Below are 14151 nucleotides of genomic sequence, written 5' to 3'. Positions count from 1 at the left end.
TGATGTTAGGCAATTAGTTTGACGTTGGAAGTAGGTAATTACTTTTTGCCCCCTCTGAAACAGAAAATTGAAGTGAAGTTTTAAATTAATTCAAAACCGTATGTGAAATTCTTACAAATTAAATTACCAAATTAAATTCACTTCAGTAAATTTTTCTCGTTTCTGCGTAAAATTATACGTTTCTTGCAAGATGTCCCAAACATATCCCAGTGGCCTTTTCTCATTTCGAGAATTTCAAAATCAAGTTGAGTAAATACTCCTTAATCCTGCACCTTTGAGACTACGAGTTTGCCAGATTAGCGATTTTGGTGGATTATCAAAAGTCAATACTGTCACTAGATAAAGTTGCAAATAATTAAGATGCGTCTCTTATGTATTTACAGTTACGCATATTCTGAATCAGTGCAGACGATATAAATATAATAGGGGAGAGTCGTGGAAACATGCGCACAAGCTTTCCGAATTTACGAGCCAGAGAATGCGCTTTCGACAGATGCGACAACCTAGCGGTCGTCACAAGAACTACTGCCACATTAAGCTGTTCGCGCCAGTTGTATTGTGGTGTCTGAGACTAGTGGATGTTTGATTCTCTGCTTGTTCTTATTTTGCAGTTGAGAATGTAACGTTATATTGATGTTACATTCCAGCCCACAGTTCGCGTAATTTTTGTCACGTCACCTTGTGTGATTATTACCTTTTATTCCTTTTCACTTAACTTCATTAATAATAATAATTTTCCTTGTTAGTTCTCATAGCAACTTTTAGATAAACAACTATCTGTTGTTACAGTAACGAAGAGTATCGATTATAACTGCCGGATCCACGTGGGGGGGGCAACCGCCCCCCCCCAAAGGTCTTCTACTTCCAGGATGTATCGTTCGGAAATACAAATATTGTCTTTTCCCGGCCGATCCAATCTGTGTAACAAGCCTAGTAGAGTCTAATCAAAATGTATGGTACTTAATGGTACTTAATACAGACATATTTGAATTGTGAATACTTCTGTCTCTAGTTCCTTGGGACGGTTACCATAAGCCGCAAACGAAAGAGAATGATTCATACGTTGAACAAACAGCTGTAGGAAGAAGAAAAAGACGGCTCACTCTGTGAACTAAAAATTATATTTTAAAATTGTGTCCTAGAAAAAAAAAATGTGGGGATGGAATTCAAAACCTGAAACTTCAATTACCTTTACCTTGAATAAAGAGAAATATAGAATATTCAGCGCTCCTTACTATAAAGGTCTCTAAATCTGAGATGAGACTTTTAGGTTGGTTGGTTGATTAATATGTATTTACGTCGTTCGTCAAAAGTGATGCTTTACAGAACGAGAACCAGAGTTTAAAGTTGGATGTAGTAGTAATGGCGATACTCTGCCTAACTCTCGATTATCCAATTTTGGGTCTCCATGGACCATAACGAATGAATCAGGGATGCTTTGGCACCGGCATTGCGTCACCTATTGAAATTTTGCTTATGCTTATTCAGGAGCCGCACGTTGGTACGAATGAATCAGAGGTACCTTGGCCAGACTATGACGTAATAGAATTGGGAGTATTGGATCAGAGGTCATGATGATTGTTTAAAATTACTAAAAATATGGTCTTGATGATTCATTACGTTATGAAATAGTACAGGTTTATGAATGCTTTCGTTCCCTTTTATGGCATAAAATTTGGAGTTTGTTATATCTTTGATGAGATGAACTAACACGTTTGCAAATGAAATCTTTAGTTTTACGTCCCAGGATTATGCCGGTTAGGCTAAAGGCCCATACAGCAGAGGTGAACGCTCTACCATTGAGCCACCGCAACTCTACTGGTATGAATGAATTAGAGGTAGTTGGTTCGAGCTAATATGTTCGTTTGACGTCACTGAACTGGGATTTTTTTAGCTTGGAACTTATGATAGCTTGTTTCGTTCCCTTTTATGTGTATAAAATTACCAAAACAAGGTATGATTTCTTTCTTGATGACCTATTACATTATGAATTAGTAGACCCCAGTAATAGTATAAATTAGTATTAATATGAAACTCGAAAACTTTGGAGTTCCTTTGTGGCTAACCGGTTAGCGTATGCGCCTTTAACGTGGGAGACCAGGGTTCGATTCCCGGAAGGAGCTCATGCGGTTCGGATTGTTATCCCTTTGATGAGATGAACTAACACTGGTGCAAATGAAATTTTTAGTTTTACGTCCCACGATTAGGCTAAAGGTGACGATGAGAAAGGAATGAAAGTGTGGGAGGAAACTGGAGCATAATGTTACCCACCACAAAACTACTTTGAACCAGGGACCCCATACAGCAGAGGTGAACGCTCTACCATTGAGCCACCACCTCCCTTACTGGTGCGAATGAAGTAGAGGTATTTGGTTTGAGGTAATGTGATTGTTTGACGTCGGGTGATCCTATTTCACTTTTGGGACCCCCCCACACATGGACCATAACGAATGAGTTAGAGATGTTTTGGCCGGGATTGCATTACCTATTGAAATTTTGCTTATGTTTACTCAGGGGCAGGGATCACTCAGGACACATAAGATCACATTTGATTTACATCAGGAGTTGGGGGAGGGAGGGGAGTATCGCACCTCGTACTCTTTGATGAGTATAAAAAATATTAAAATTTGGATGTTTTTAACTTATCCTATTATCTTTCACGAGACATTTTTGTTATATAATAGAGTACAATGGTTTACTTTTTGGGAGTTATCGTTTCCTTTGGAGCCTTATTACGTTATATGGAGGCATATTTAAAATTATTTCCTTAAATTTGATAAGTACTTTGTGATCCATTTGTTCCGCTTCAGGGGTGAACATGGATACCTTGCAATCGTCCCGAGTTCAATTCTTGGAAATGTTGAATTTAACGTCCCCCCGTGAAAACGATGGTGATGAGAAATGATAGGACGAAACAGGGGAAAACATGTTCCCTTTTAGGGGTACAAAATTGCCAAAATATAAACGTAAGCAATACGTTGTACCACATGTTTGGTCTTTTGGCCCAATTTATCCTCTTGGATGAGGTCCTATTACCTTATATAGTTATATGGGCGTATACAGGGGTCCATTACCTTTCATAACATATGGGTATATTTGTGCACCCCTTTAAAATTTGGGTGGAGTACTTTGGCCCACACCCTTCAATTTTGGAAATTGCCCAATTTAAACATTTGGTATAATAGTATAGGGCTCTAATATACATTATTATAAATTTGGGTGGTCCACCTCGTTCCTTTTAGGGACACAAAATTACCAAATTTTACTGCAACCACGTGTTTGGTATTTTGGCTCATTTTATCACCTTGGATGAGGTCCTATTACCTTATATAGTTATATGGACATATACAGATGTACATTTCCTATTATAAGACATAGGTACGTCTGTGCACCCCTTTAAAATTTGGGAGGAGTACCATAGCCCACCCCTTAAATTTTGGATTCAGAGTTTTACGTAGCGTAGCGGCTATGACCAGAAGAAGCTTGGCGTGCTTTCATGATGATACGAAAAAAAAAAAGTCCAATTATGGCTGGCCGTTGATCTGAAACAAAAAATGCACTAAAACGGATCGTAAGTTAGTACTGTCTGATGAAATAAAGCTTGATTACACTTCATTTCAAGCAATATCAATGTCTCGGTCTGGCTATGGCTTACCAAACGGTTCATCTCTCAAAACTTAGTCCCAAATATTTCTTCAAGACAATTAAAATTTTAAAATCAGTAAACGGCTATGGTTAAATATTTTCAAGAAGTTTGAAAATTTCGAATTATTTCTTTTGTTCGAAACTTTAACTTTCAGTTCGACAATTTTGGTTTGAAATTTTAGGTCCAAAAATTTGATTTGAAAATTTCGTTATAAAAATTTTTTAGTTCGAAAACAGGTTGAAACTTTTAATTCGAAAAATTTTAGTTTCCACTTTCTAGTTCTAACATTTGGATTGAAATGTTTTGGTTCGAAAATTTTGATTCCATTTTTTCGAAAAATTTTAGCTTAAAATTTCTAGTTCAAAAATTTCAGTGTGAAACTGATTGGTTTCAAAAATTTGAATTCGAAAATTTTAGTTTCAACTTTCTAGTTCAAAAATTTGGACTGAAATGTTTTAGTTCGAAAATTTTGATTTCATTTTTTCGAAAATTTTAGTTTAAAATTTCTAGTTCAAAAATTTCAGTGTGAAATTGTGTGGTTTGAAAAAATTTGAATTCGAAAAGTTTTATTTCAATTTTTTTTTGTTCGAAAATTTTAGTTTCAACTTTCTAGTTCTAAAATTGGTTTGAAATGTTTTGATTCGAAAATTTTAGTTTAGAATTTCTAGTTTAAATATTTCAGTGTGAAATTGTTTGATTTAAAAAGTTGAATTCGAAAAGTTTTATTTCAAATTTTAGTTCGATGTTTATAATTCGAAAATATTGATTTCAACTTTTTTGTTCGAAAAGTTTAGTTTGATGTTTTTAATTCGAAAATTTCAGTTTGAATATTTTTGATTTGAAAAAATTTGAGTTCGAAAAAATTTAGTTTCAAATTTTCACTTGAACTTTTGTAATAACTGGAAAATAGTGGACTCAAAATTTAATCGAATAGTTAAAAACCGTTTATTTGTTAATCGAATAGTTAAAAAACCGATAAATTTTAATCGAATAGTTAAAAACCGGATAACGTTTGGCGGTTAACCGTGAAACAATTCCCTCTTTGCACTCACTGAAAAATTTTGGCTAAAATATTTTGAGATGATTTTAACTAAACCGTCAATGTTATTTAAGATATAAATTACACGAACTAACACCAAGACCAAGAAGGTAACCTTAAAATATCGTGGTTCTCTCTTATCATAAAGCTTAAGAGGAGTGCATAGGGGTATTATAGTGATCTATATTAGGGTTCTATACTATTATACCAAATGTTTAAATTGGGCGATTTCCAAAATTTAAGGGGTGGGCCAGGGTACCCCTCCCAAATTTTTAAAGGGGTGCACAAATGTACCTATGTCTTATGATAGGGCATAGACCCCTATATATAACCATATAACCATATAATGTAATAGGACATCATCCAAGAGAATAAATTAGGCCAAAAAGACCAAACACGTGGTTGGGCAATTTATAAAATTTAAGGGGTGGGCCAAGGTACCATTCCCAAAAATTTCAAGGGATGCACAAATGTACCTATGTCTTATGATAGGGAATAGACCCCTATACATGACCATATAACCATATAAGGTAATAGGTCCTCATCCAAGAGGATAAATTGGATCACAAAACCAAGCACGTGGTACATCATATTGCTTATGTTTATATTTTGGCAATTTTGTACCCTAAAACGGAACGAAGTGAACCACCCAAATTTATCATGATACATATTAGAGTCCAGTAGTATAATACCGAATGCTTAAACTGGAAAATTTCCAAAATTTAAGGGGTGGGCTATGGTACTCCTCCCAAATTTTAAAGGGGTGCACAGACGTACCTATGTCTTATAATAGGGAATGTACATCTGTATATGTCCATATAACTATATAAGGTAATAGGACCTCATCCAAGGTGATAAAATGAGCCAAAATACCAAACACGTGGTTGCAGTAAAATTTGGTAATTTTGTGTCCCTAAAAGGAACGAGGTGGACCACCCAAATTTATGATAATATATATTAGAGCCCTATACTATTATACCAAATGTTTAAATTGGGCAATTTCCAAAATTGAAGGGTGTGGGCCAAAGTACTCCACCCAAATTTTAAAGGGGTGCACAAATATACCCATATGTTATGAAAGGTAATGGACCCCTGTATACGCCCATATAACTATATAAGGTAATAGGACCTCATCCAAGAGGATAAATTGGGCCAAAAGACCAAACATGTGGTACAACGTATTGCTTACGTTTATATTTTGGCAATTTTGTACCCCTAAAAGGGAACATGTTTTCCCCTGTTTCGTCCTATCATTTCTCATCACCATCGTTTTCACGGGGGGACGTTAAATTCAACATTTCCAAGAATTGAACTCGGGACGATTGCAAGGTATCCATGTTCACCCCTGAAGCGGAACAAATGGATCACAAAGTACTTATCAAATTTAAGGAAATAATTTTAAATATGCCTCCATATAACGTAATAAGGCTCCAAAGGAAACGATAACTCCCAAAAAGTAAACCATTGTACTCTATTATATAACAAAAATGTCTCGTGAAAGATAATAGGATAAGTTAAAAACATCCAAATTTTAATATTTTTTATACTCATCAAAGAGTACGAGGTGCGATACTCCCCTCCCTCCCCCAACTCCTGATGTAAATCAAATGTGATCTTATGTGTCCTGAGTGATCCCTGCCCCTGAGTAAACATAAGCAAAATTTCAATAGGTAATGCAATCCCGGCCAAAACATCTCTAACTCATTCGTTATGGTCCATGTGTGGGGGGGTCCCAAAAGTGAAATAGGATCACCCGACGTCAAACAATCACATTACCTCAAACCAAATACCTCTACTTCATTCGCACCAGTAAGGGAGGTGGTGGCTCAATGGTAGAGCGTTCACCTCTGCTGTATGGGGTCCCTGGTTCAAAGTAGTTTTGTGGTGGGTAACATTATGCTCCAGTTTCCTCCCACACTTTCATTCCTTTCTCATCGTCACCTTTAGCCTAATCGTGGGACGTAAAACTAAAAATTTCATTTGCACCAGTGTTAGTCCATCTCATCAAAGGGATAACAATCCGAACCGCATGAGCTCCTTCCGGGAATCGAACCCTGGTCTCCCACGTTAAAGGCGCATACGCTAACCGGTTAGCCACAAAGGAACTCCAAAGTTTTCGAGTTTCATTTTAATACTAATTTATACTATTACTGGGGTCTACTAATTCATAATGTAATAGGTCATCAAGAAAGAAATCATACCTTGTTTTGGTAATTTTATACACATAAAAGGGAACGAAACAAGCTATCATAAGTTCCAAGCTAAAAAAATCCCAGTTCAGTGACGTCAAACGAACATATTAGCTCGAACCAACTACCTCTAATTCATTCATACCAGTAGAGTTGCGGTGGCTCAATGGTAGAGCGTTCACCTCTGCTGTATGGGCCTTTAGCCTAACCGGCATAATCCTGGGACGTAAAACTAAAGATTTCATTTGCAAACGTGTTAGTTCATCTCATCAAAGATATAACAAACTCCAAATTTTATGCCATAAAAGGGAACGAAAGCATTCATAAACCTGTACTATTTCATAACGTAATGAATCATCAAGACCATATTTTTAGTAATTTTAAACAATCATCATGACCTCTGATCCAATACTCCCAATTCTATTACGTCATAGTCTGGCCAAGGTACCTCTGATTCATTCGTACCAACGTGCGGCTCCTGAATAAGCATAAGCAAAATTTCAATAGGTGACGCAATGCCGGTGCCAAAGCATCCCTGATTCATTCGTTATGGTCCATGGAGACCCAAAATTGGATAATCGAGAGTTAGGCAGAGTATCGCCATTACTACTGATGTGAACCACTGTAGTGCGTTCGATGTTCACTCACCGGGTATCAAACCACAGAACCTCATGCATCAAAGATCAAAGGTACTCTCGCTAGATACTACATCAACAAAGAACTGTTTTGAGGTTCAACACGAAAACATTCATTGTGACATTTAATGGCATTTCATCTTTTCTTGGGAAATAATACAAGCTACAAGCTGTTGTGGTCCTGATCTTCGCACAGGACAAATCACTTAAGCTAGAAACTTGAAATTCGGATAGATAGGATTTGTGATCTAGGATACCACTAAGGAAGGATTTTTGGGAAATTCAAAGAAAGGAATAGGGAAAGGGATGGAAATTATTTTAATAAGATGGTCATCTCTCCAAATCCTTTAAGGTTAGAGACTTGAAATTTGGATTTGGATTTCTCATTTAAAGTAATTTGACACACGTTTTAACATTTTTTTGATACTTTAGTAAAATGGGGAAAGAGGTGGAAAGAAAAGGGGACGGGGATTGCAATTATTATAATAAGATATCTAAGAATCTTTGAAAGTTAGAAACATGGAATTTGGTATATGGACTTCTCACTTAAAACAATTCAATACATATTTCAGCGTTTTTGTATTCTTCTTCTTCTTCTTCTTCTTCTTCTTCTTCTTCTTCTTCTTCTTCTTATTATTATTATTATTATTATTATTATTATTATTATTATTATTATTATTATTATTATTATTATTATAAGATGCCTATATCTCGGGATCACTTACGGCTAGATATATGAAAGTTGCTAATTTGATTATTCATTTAAAATAATGAAACATGGATTTGAGCATTTTTTTGCCCCGCCCCATCCAAATGATTCTTCTGGATCCGCTAGTGCCGATTATACATATAAAATCAACATATATCTTTAGTTACTGAGATTAAATCTTATTTCTTTCTATTTAGAATCAACAACATTAGATATTATTTTTCCTTCTTCTTCTACACGACAGATTGTGTACTTTTATGCACCGTTGCCCAAAACGAAGATATAAAAATAGAAGAAATTCACAAAATAGATTTACAATATCGTATATGGGGCTCCTGACGATGACTTCTAGAGTTGGTTACAATTTAAGAATGAATTATGGACCGTTACCTACTTTTACATACATGGTTACATTACTTTCCGAATAGCCCACATATATATTATAACACACACACACACACATACATACACACACACACACACACACACACACACACACACACACATATATATATATATATATATATATATATATATATATATATATATATATATATATATATATATATATATATATATTAACAACCTTCCACCGTCGTGCCTATATAGCATGGGGATGAAATGTAAAATGACGGTCGAAGATCGCTGCTACTCACCATCTAGAATGAGTAGGTACAGGATGACGGAAAGAAACCACATTAATTGACTTTGAACTAAAACTTTGTATTTTCATTAAGCTTGTGTATTATTGTGATTGATCGTCGACTGAATATAATCGCAAGATCACATATCTTTAAGCAGCTAGGAAGTTAACCACGATGAACTCAAACATAGCTGAGATACACGTACCTTTATACAGCTGATGACTGGAACTGCTATCGATGTTCTGGACGATCTCTGTATTGCTGCCAATAGTCTAGAATGATCGACTATTGTGTACCATTATCTACTATAATGGTCTGCTGAACTATTAGATCTCCTGATCTAATACCGGACTTTAGAATCACAGAGAAGTGACTACTGTGACATGAGCGACTATATTACTGCTCGACGTTTACTAATCTCTTAGACTCAACTCAGAGACAAATACTCGAAGACTGATCCTCAAAGACTGCTCCTCCAGACTGCCTCCTCTCTAAAAACTATAAGGTTTTATACGAAGATTCCAGACATCTTGGAATTCATTCTCGTCGACTTTCTGTATATCTCAGCTATTGGTAAAACGTTGGTTTCACCCGAATTACATCGTGATCAAATTCTCAGACTCACAAATTTCTGCGAACTCAACGATTATATCACAGTCAAAGTGTGTCAATGTTACAATGTGACAATCTGATGACAATTCAAAACATTACAAATACAAATTACAATATCTTACAAATCGACGACCAAGCGTCTAGCCGTAGAACATTCATTACATACACACAACATTGATGTCAACACATAAACACACACACGTGTTTACGTTACGTGATAACACTTAGTTTCTTAACATTCAATTTTATTAAATATACTTTCCTTTACCAAAATAATATCTTTTTGAATAAAATCAATGACATGCCTCAACATGCCCCTCCTTTAAAATAAGAGAACTCCGTTCTCGACTCAATTTCTTCCCTGAAATTGACCGAAAACTAATTACATATATTACATAAAATAATCATATATATTTAACCATCACCCTGTATATATCTTTATATTCATTTTTACATTCAAAAGAAATCATCAAAACATTATTTATTTACAATCATTGTTTTCGTTTTTTAAAAAAAATACTTTTCAAGAGTCCTCATCAGAGTATGAGCTCCTGCCATCTATTGAGTTACATATATAACTACTTGAAGTTGTGTTGCATTTCCTGTGCTCGGAATTGCTCATATATATACTTTTCCGTTCTCGTTCTTGAAAACTTTCCACTGAAGTTAGTCGCAAAGTTCAACTCAGTGTTTATTGACTCTGCATAGTTTCCACTAATACCAGTGACCATATCACTGATGCTTTCCATAAAAATAATGCACTTCATTATACACTAGATTTGTTGTTGTAAACCACTAATACACTAATAAACAACGTCTCCTATCGCTGCATGATTTTGAAACACAAAAACAAAATTTAAAAATATTATTTACTTCACTTATGGTAAGTTTGCTATCCATAGAGTTAGCAACTCTTGATACACTTCCTTCCGCAAAATGTTAATTCAGCAAACGTTTTGACACTGAACTTGGACAAACTTCCACGTCTTATCCTGTTTGCCGCGTTGCTTCGATGTATAAAGTTAACTTTGAATACGTGCTCCGCATTGTTCGTGAAAATTTCGGCAAAATGTTCACAGGACTAAAATGTCGCAAGGACGCATGTATAGTTTTTCGTGTTTCAAGTTTGTGACTAAATGTTGATCCGTTTTTTCTGCTTCCAAACCGGATAATTCGTGATTTGTGTTACATCCCTCTTTGGTTTTGGTGCAGTGCATACCAACAATGTTTAAGTTACCTTGTGGTTCCTTTTTCTGCTCAAGATAGTGATCTGCTTTTTGTTTTGTGCAAATAGTGTGCTTTTTATTTATTTCTGCATAGATTGGAAATAATCCGCAGTTTTCTACGTTACTAATATCGTCATCTACTTTTTTATCCTCTACTCTTCCTTCCTGTTTTTTCTTTCCACTAAATCTACGTAATTTAATAATTAAATAAATGATAATTATAGACGTTGCTAGTACTAAAGTTATTAACGATGTTAAAGCAATAGCCATTACGGTAAACTTCTTTTCCATAATACCTGTAAATATATAACTAAGTGTGAAATCGTGTTTTTATTTTCTTAAAAACTTATATAACTATACCGCGGTCTATGACTCTCTTCTGAACAATATATTCATAATTTCAGCATAGGCCTAATGTTAATGTTCATTAATCGTTCATTATTTTCTTTAAAATGCATAATCGATGCATATTCTAAATAATGAATAGTGTTCTAATCACTATGTAACCTATTCGGATACAAAACTGCTATCCTTGTTACATTTTCATTCGTTTGACGCTGTTATTGTCTTTTTTTTTTTAAAGTCGGAAAATCCTACATTTTCGTGCATATTTCAGCTCTTAAATACACTTTATTACTAGTTTTAACGTTGTTTGTAGGTACAGTTATCTTTATTGATGTTTAATCTATCTTATTTTAACATTCCAACACTCTCTGTCCTTAGAATTCATTCATAACGCATCAAAATCATTGTGAATACAAGTAGCTAGTCTCCCGTGGGTGTGACTTGTTGCTACGCTGGCGGCCATCTTCTCGTAAACCACGCCCCTTAGCAACCACTCTCTGCTGCTTGAGCGCACAAAGCCTCGCCAGGATGCAATCGTCTCGTAAGTAGTAAACAGAAAACTACCCAACGGAGTACAGTACTCTCATGAATATCAAAGATACTCATAACCTAAATACAATAACTTATTATAATACAAATAATCTATATACCAATCGATCATTTGATAATAATAATAAATCAATAATTCCTCTCTCATTTTAAAAAAACGTGAATTTAGAAAATGAATTTTGATAAAATAATGTGTTCTCATACAACTTAACGTTGATTATTGATATGATGCATTATGATTGTATTCTATTTGCGACTATTTCTCGTGTCTTATCTATGATTTTCCTACTTTTCTATTAAAACTATTTACTTCTTTTCAACGACTTTTTCGTACTTTTTCCCCGTACTTTTAACGACTTATTATTGTAGATTTGTAAGCTTACTTGAACTAGTTTATAACACTAGTATCTACTTTATCAATGATTTGTCTATTTATCTAGCTTTACTAATAGACAACTTTTCTATTTTTCTTCTTTTCGCTTTTGTTTTCTATAGCTTGAAGCTACTAATTTCACTAATATTCTGATGTTATTTAACTTAGCTATTATCTATTTACATGCTTTTATCTATGCTTGTCTATGATGATCTATTATCTATGCTTATTTTCTATTGCTTCTTTTCTACCAAAAACAAAGATTTTTGTCGTACTAGCTCTACATAACCATTTTATATTTTCAACGATTTAATCGTTTTCCCCGACTCAACTAGACCAATCCTAGTTTTATCTAGGATGACAACCAAAAGCTTTCAACTCACAACTACCTCATGCTGTAGGTAAGTATGTCTACATATTACCACTTGTTTTAACTGTTAATTCGATATTCCTTTTCAGGTTTTATTGCAACTTAGATATATTTTTTTTTTCAAAATAAACTCCATTCTTCTCCATATCTACAAATGTAAAAACTTTTTTTTTCATAACCCAAGGCACATACGATATTCATTTACATACTACGCTTACTTTATTATTACTTTCTGATGATTATTATTATTATGATTATTATTATTATTATTATTATTATTATTATTATTCCTGATTTTGAATTTTATACTTCCATATTGCTCTATACAGCTTACAATACAGTACTAATAACAATATTGTTGTCAAAATTAATGATATTATTACTCCAAAAATTACATACATGATATAGTCTGTTTTTAAATGTAGTTCTGGGATCGAAGTATCGACTTTCAATTTTAACAATTTTTCAGTTAAACTATTTAGCTCTTGCGTATGCAAGGTGAAATTTATTTGTCTCTCAGTCCAATTACCGATCAATTTAATGTGTTTATTTTGAATCTGAATTATCCGTTTAGATGGAATGACCAGCTCTCCAATTATTATATTATCAAATTTATCATAGTTTATGAAATTTGATTTAGCTTTGGTTTGATCAATTTTTGTTGAAGTAACTTCTTGATGTACACCCACTTTTGTCATGTACGCTTCTTCAATAGAAGAATACATCACACCAGCGTGTGTATATCTGAATATCACATTCCCCAAAAATTTTTCCGAATTTTGCTGGCATCCTCCTAGAGATTTATTTAAAATAATATTATTCAAACATTTCGATTCATGGTCCATAGTTATGCTCTCGCAAAAATATAGAAAACTTTTAAATTCGCATTTACTTTTATCCAATGAGTGAAATTTACCTTCAGCCAAATAGACTGCTTCAGGTAATTGATAAAATATTCTTGTGTTATTTATTAAGTAGCCCATTGATGTAACGTCATACATTATTGAAATGCTAGTATCATATATTATCGGAGTCTTTATTATTAAATCAACATTATTATCTTCGTAATGGTATTTTACTAGATATACGCTAGACATTTGGTAAAACATTCCAATGTCTGACCTATAAATAGTATTTTTCAAAACATCATGAAAATTAATTAACTTTTTAACATCAGCATTAGATAATATATGATATGTTAACTCATTATTTAAAATGCTATTTACTATTTTATTTACTCTCTCCTGTACAAGATGAACAAACAAGTTTGCCATTATCCTGCGTTGGGATTGATGTAAATAACAGTATAGCTCCTGAATTTTATTTTTAAAATCTTGCAACACCTGTTGCACTTTTACGACTATCCCGTGGACTACTGTTATCTCATTATTAAATGATTCTTTTAGATTTTTAATTTCATTAGTTAATACATTCTCATGCTTACTTAACTTATCAATAGACTGAGACAATTGTTTATTATGAATTAAATTATACGTCGATAAACCAATGGACGACAATCCCAGTAACCACGAAAATATAAATCTTTTATTTCTGTGATTATTATTACATCTTGTTATACCATTTTCATAAACAAAATGGCAAGGTAATAAATTCACTATATTCTGTCTAAACTCTCTCACTTTTACTGCATAATCATTTAAAATCTCATATGCGTCAGTACATTTGTCGTGTACTGGCACCGATTCTTGAAAATTTAAATGCATTTTAACGGTCGTAAACACCATGTTCGTCGCATGAACAGCATAAGCATTCTGTGTCAATGCTAGTCCAATATCTGATAACGTTATTTGTTG

The sequence above is a fragment of the Thermobia domestica genome, chromosome 3, assembly GCF_964235325.1.
Source record: "Thermobia domestica chromosome 3, izTheDome1.hap1.1, whole genome shotgun sequence".
In the NCBI taxonomy this organism is placed as follows: Eukaryota; Metazoa; Arthropoda; class Insecta; order Zygentoma; family Lepismatidae; genus Thermobia; species Thermobia domestica.
The sequence above is the reverse complement of the archived record's forward strand: the minus strand, read 5'-3'. Positions refer to the sequence as shown.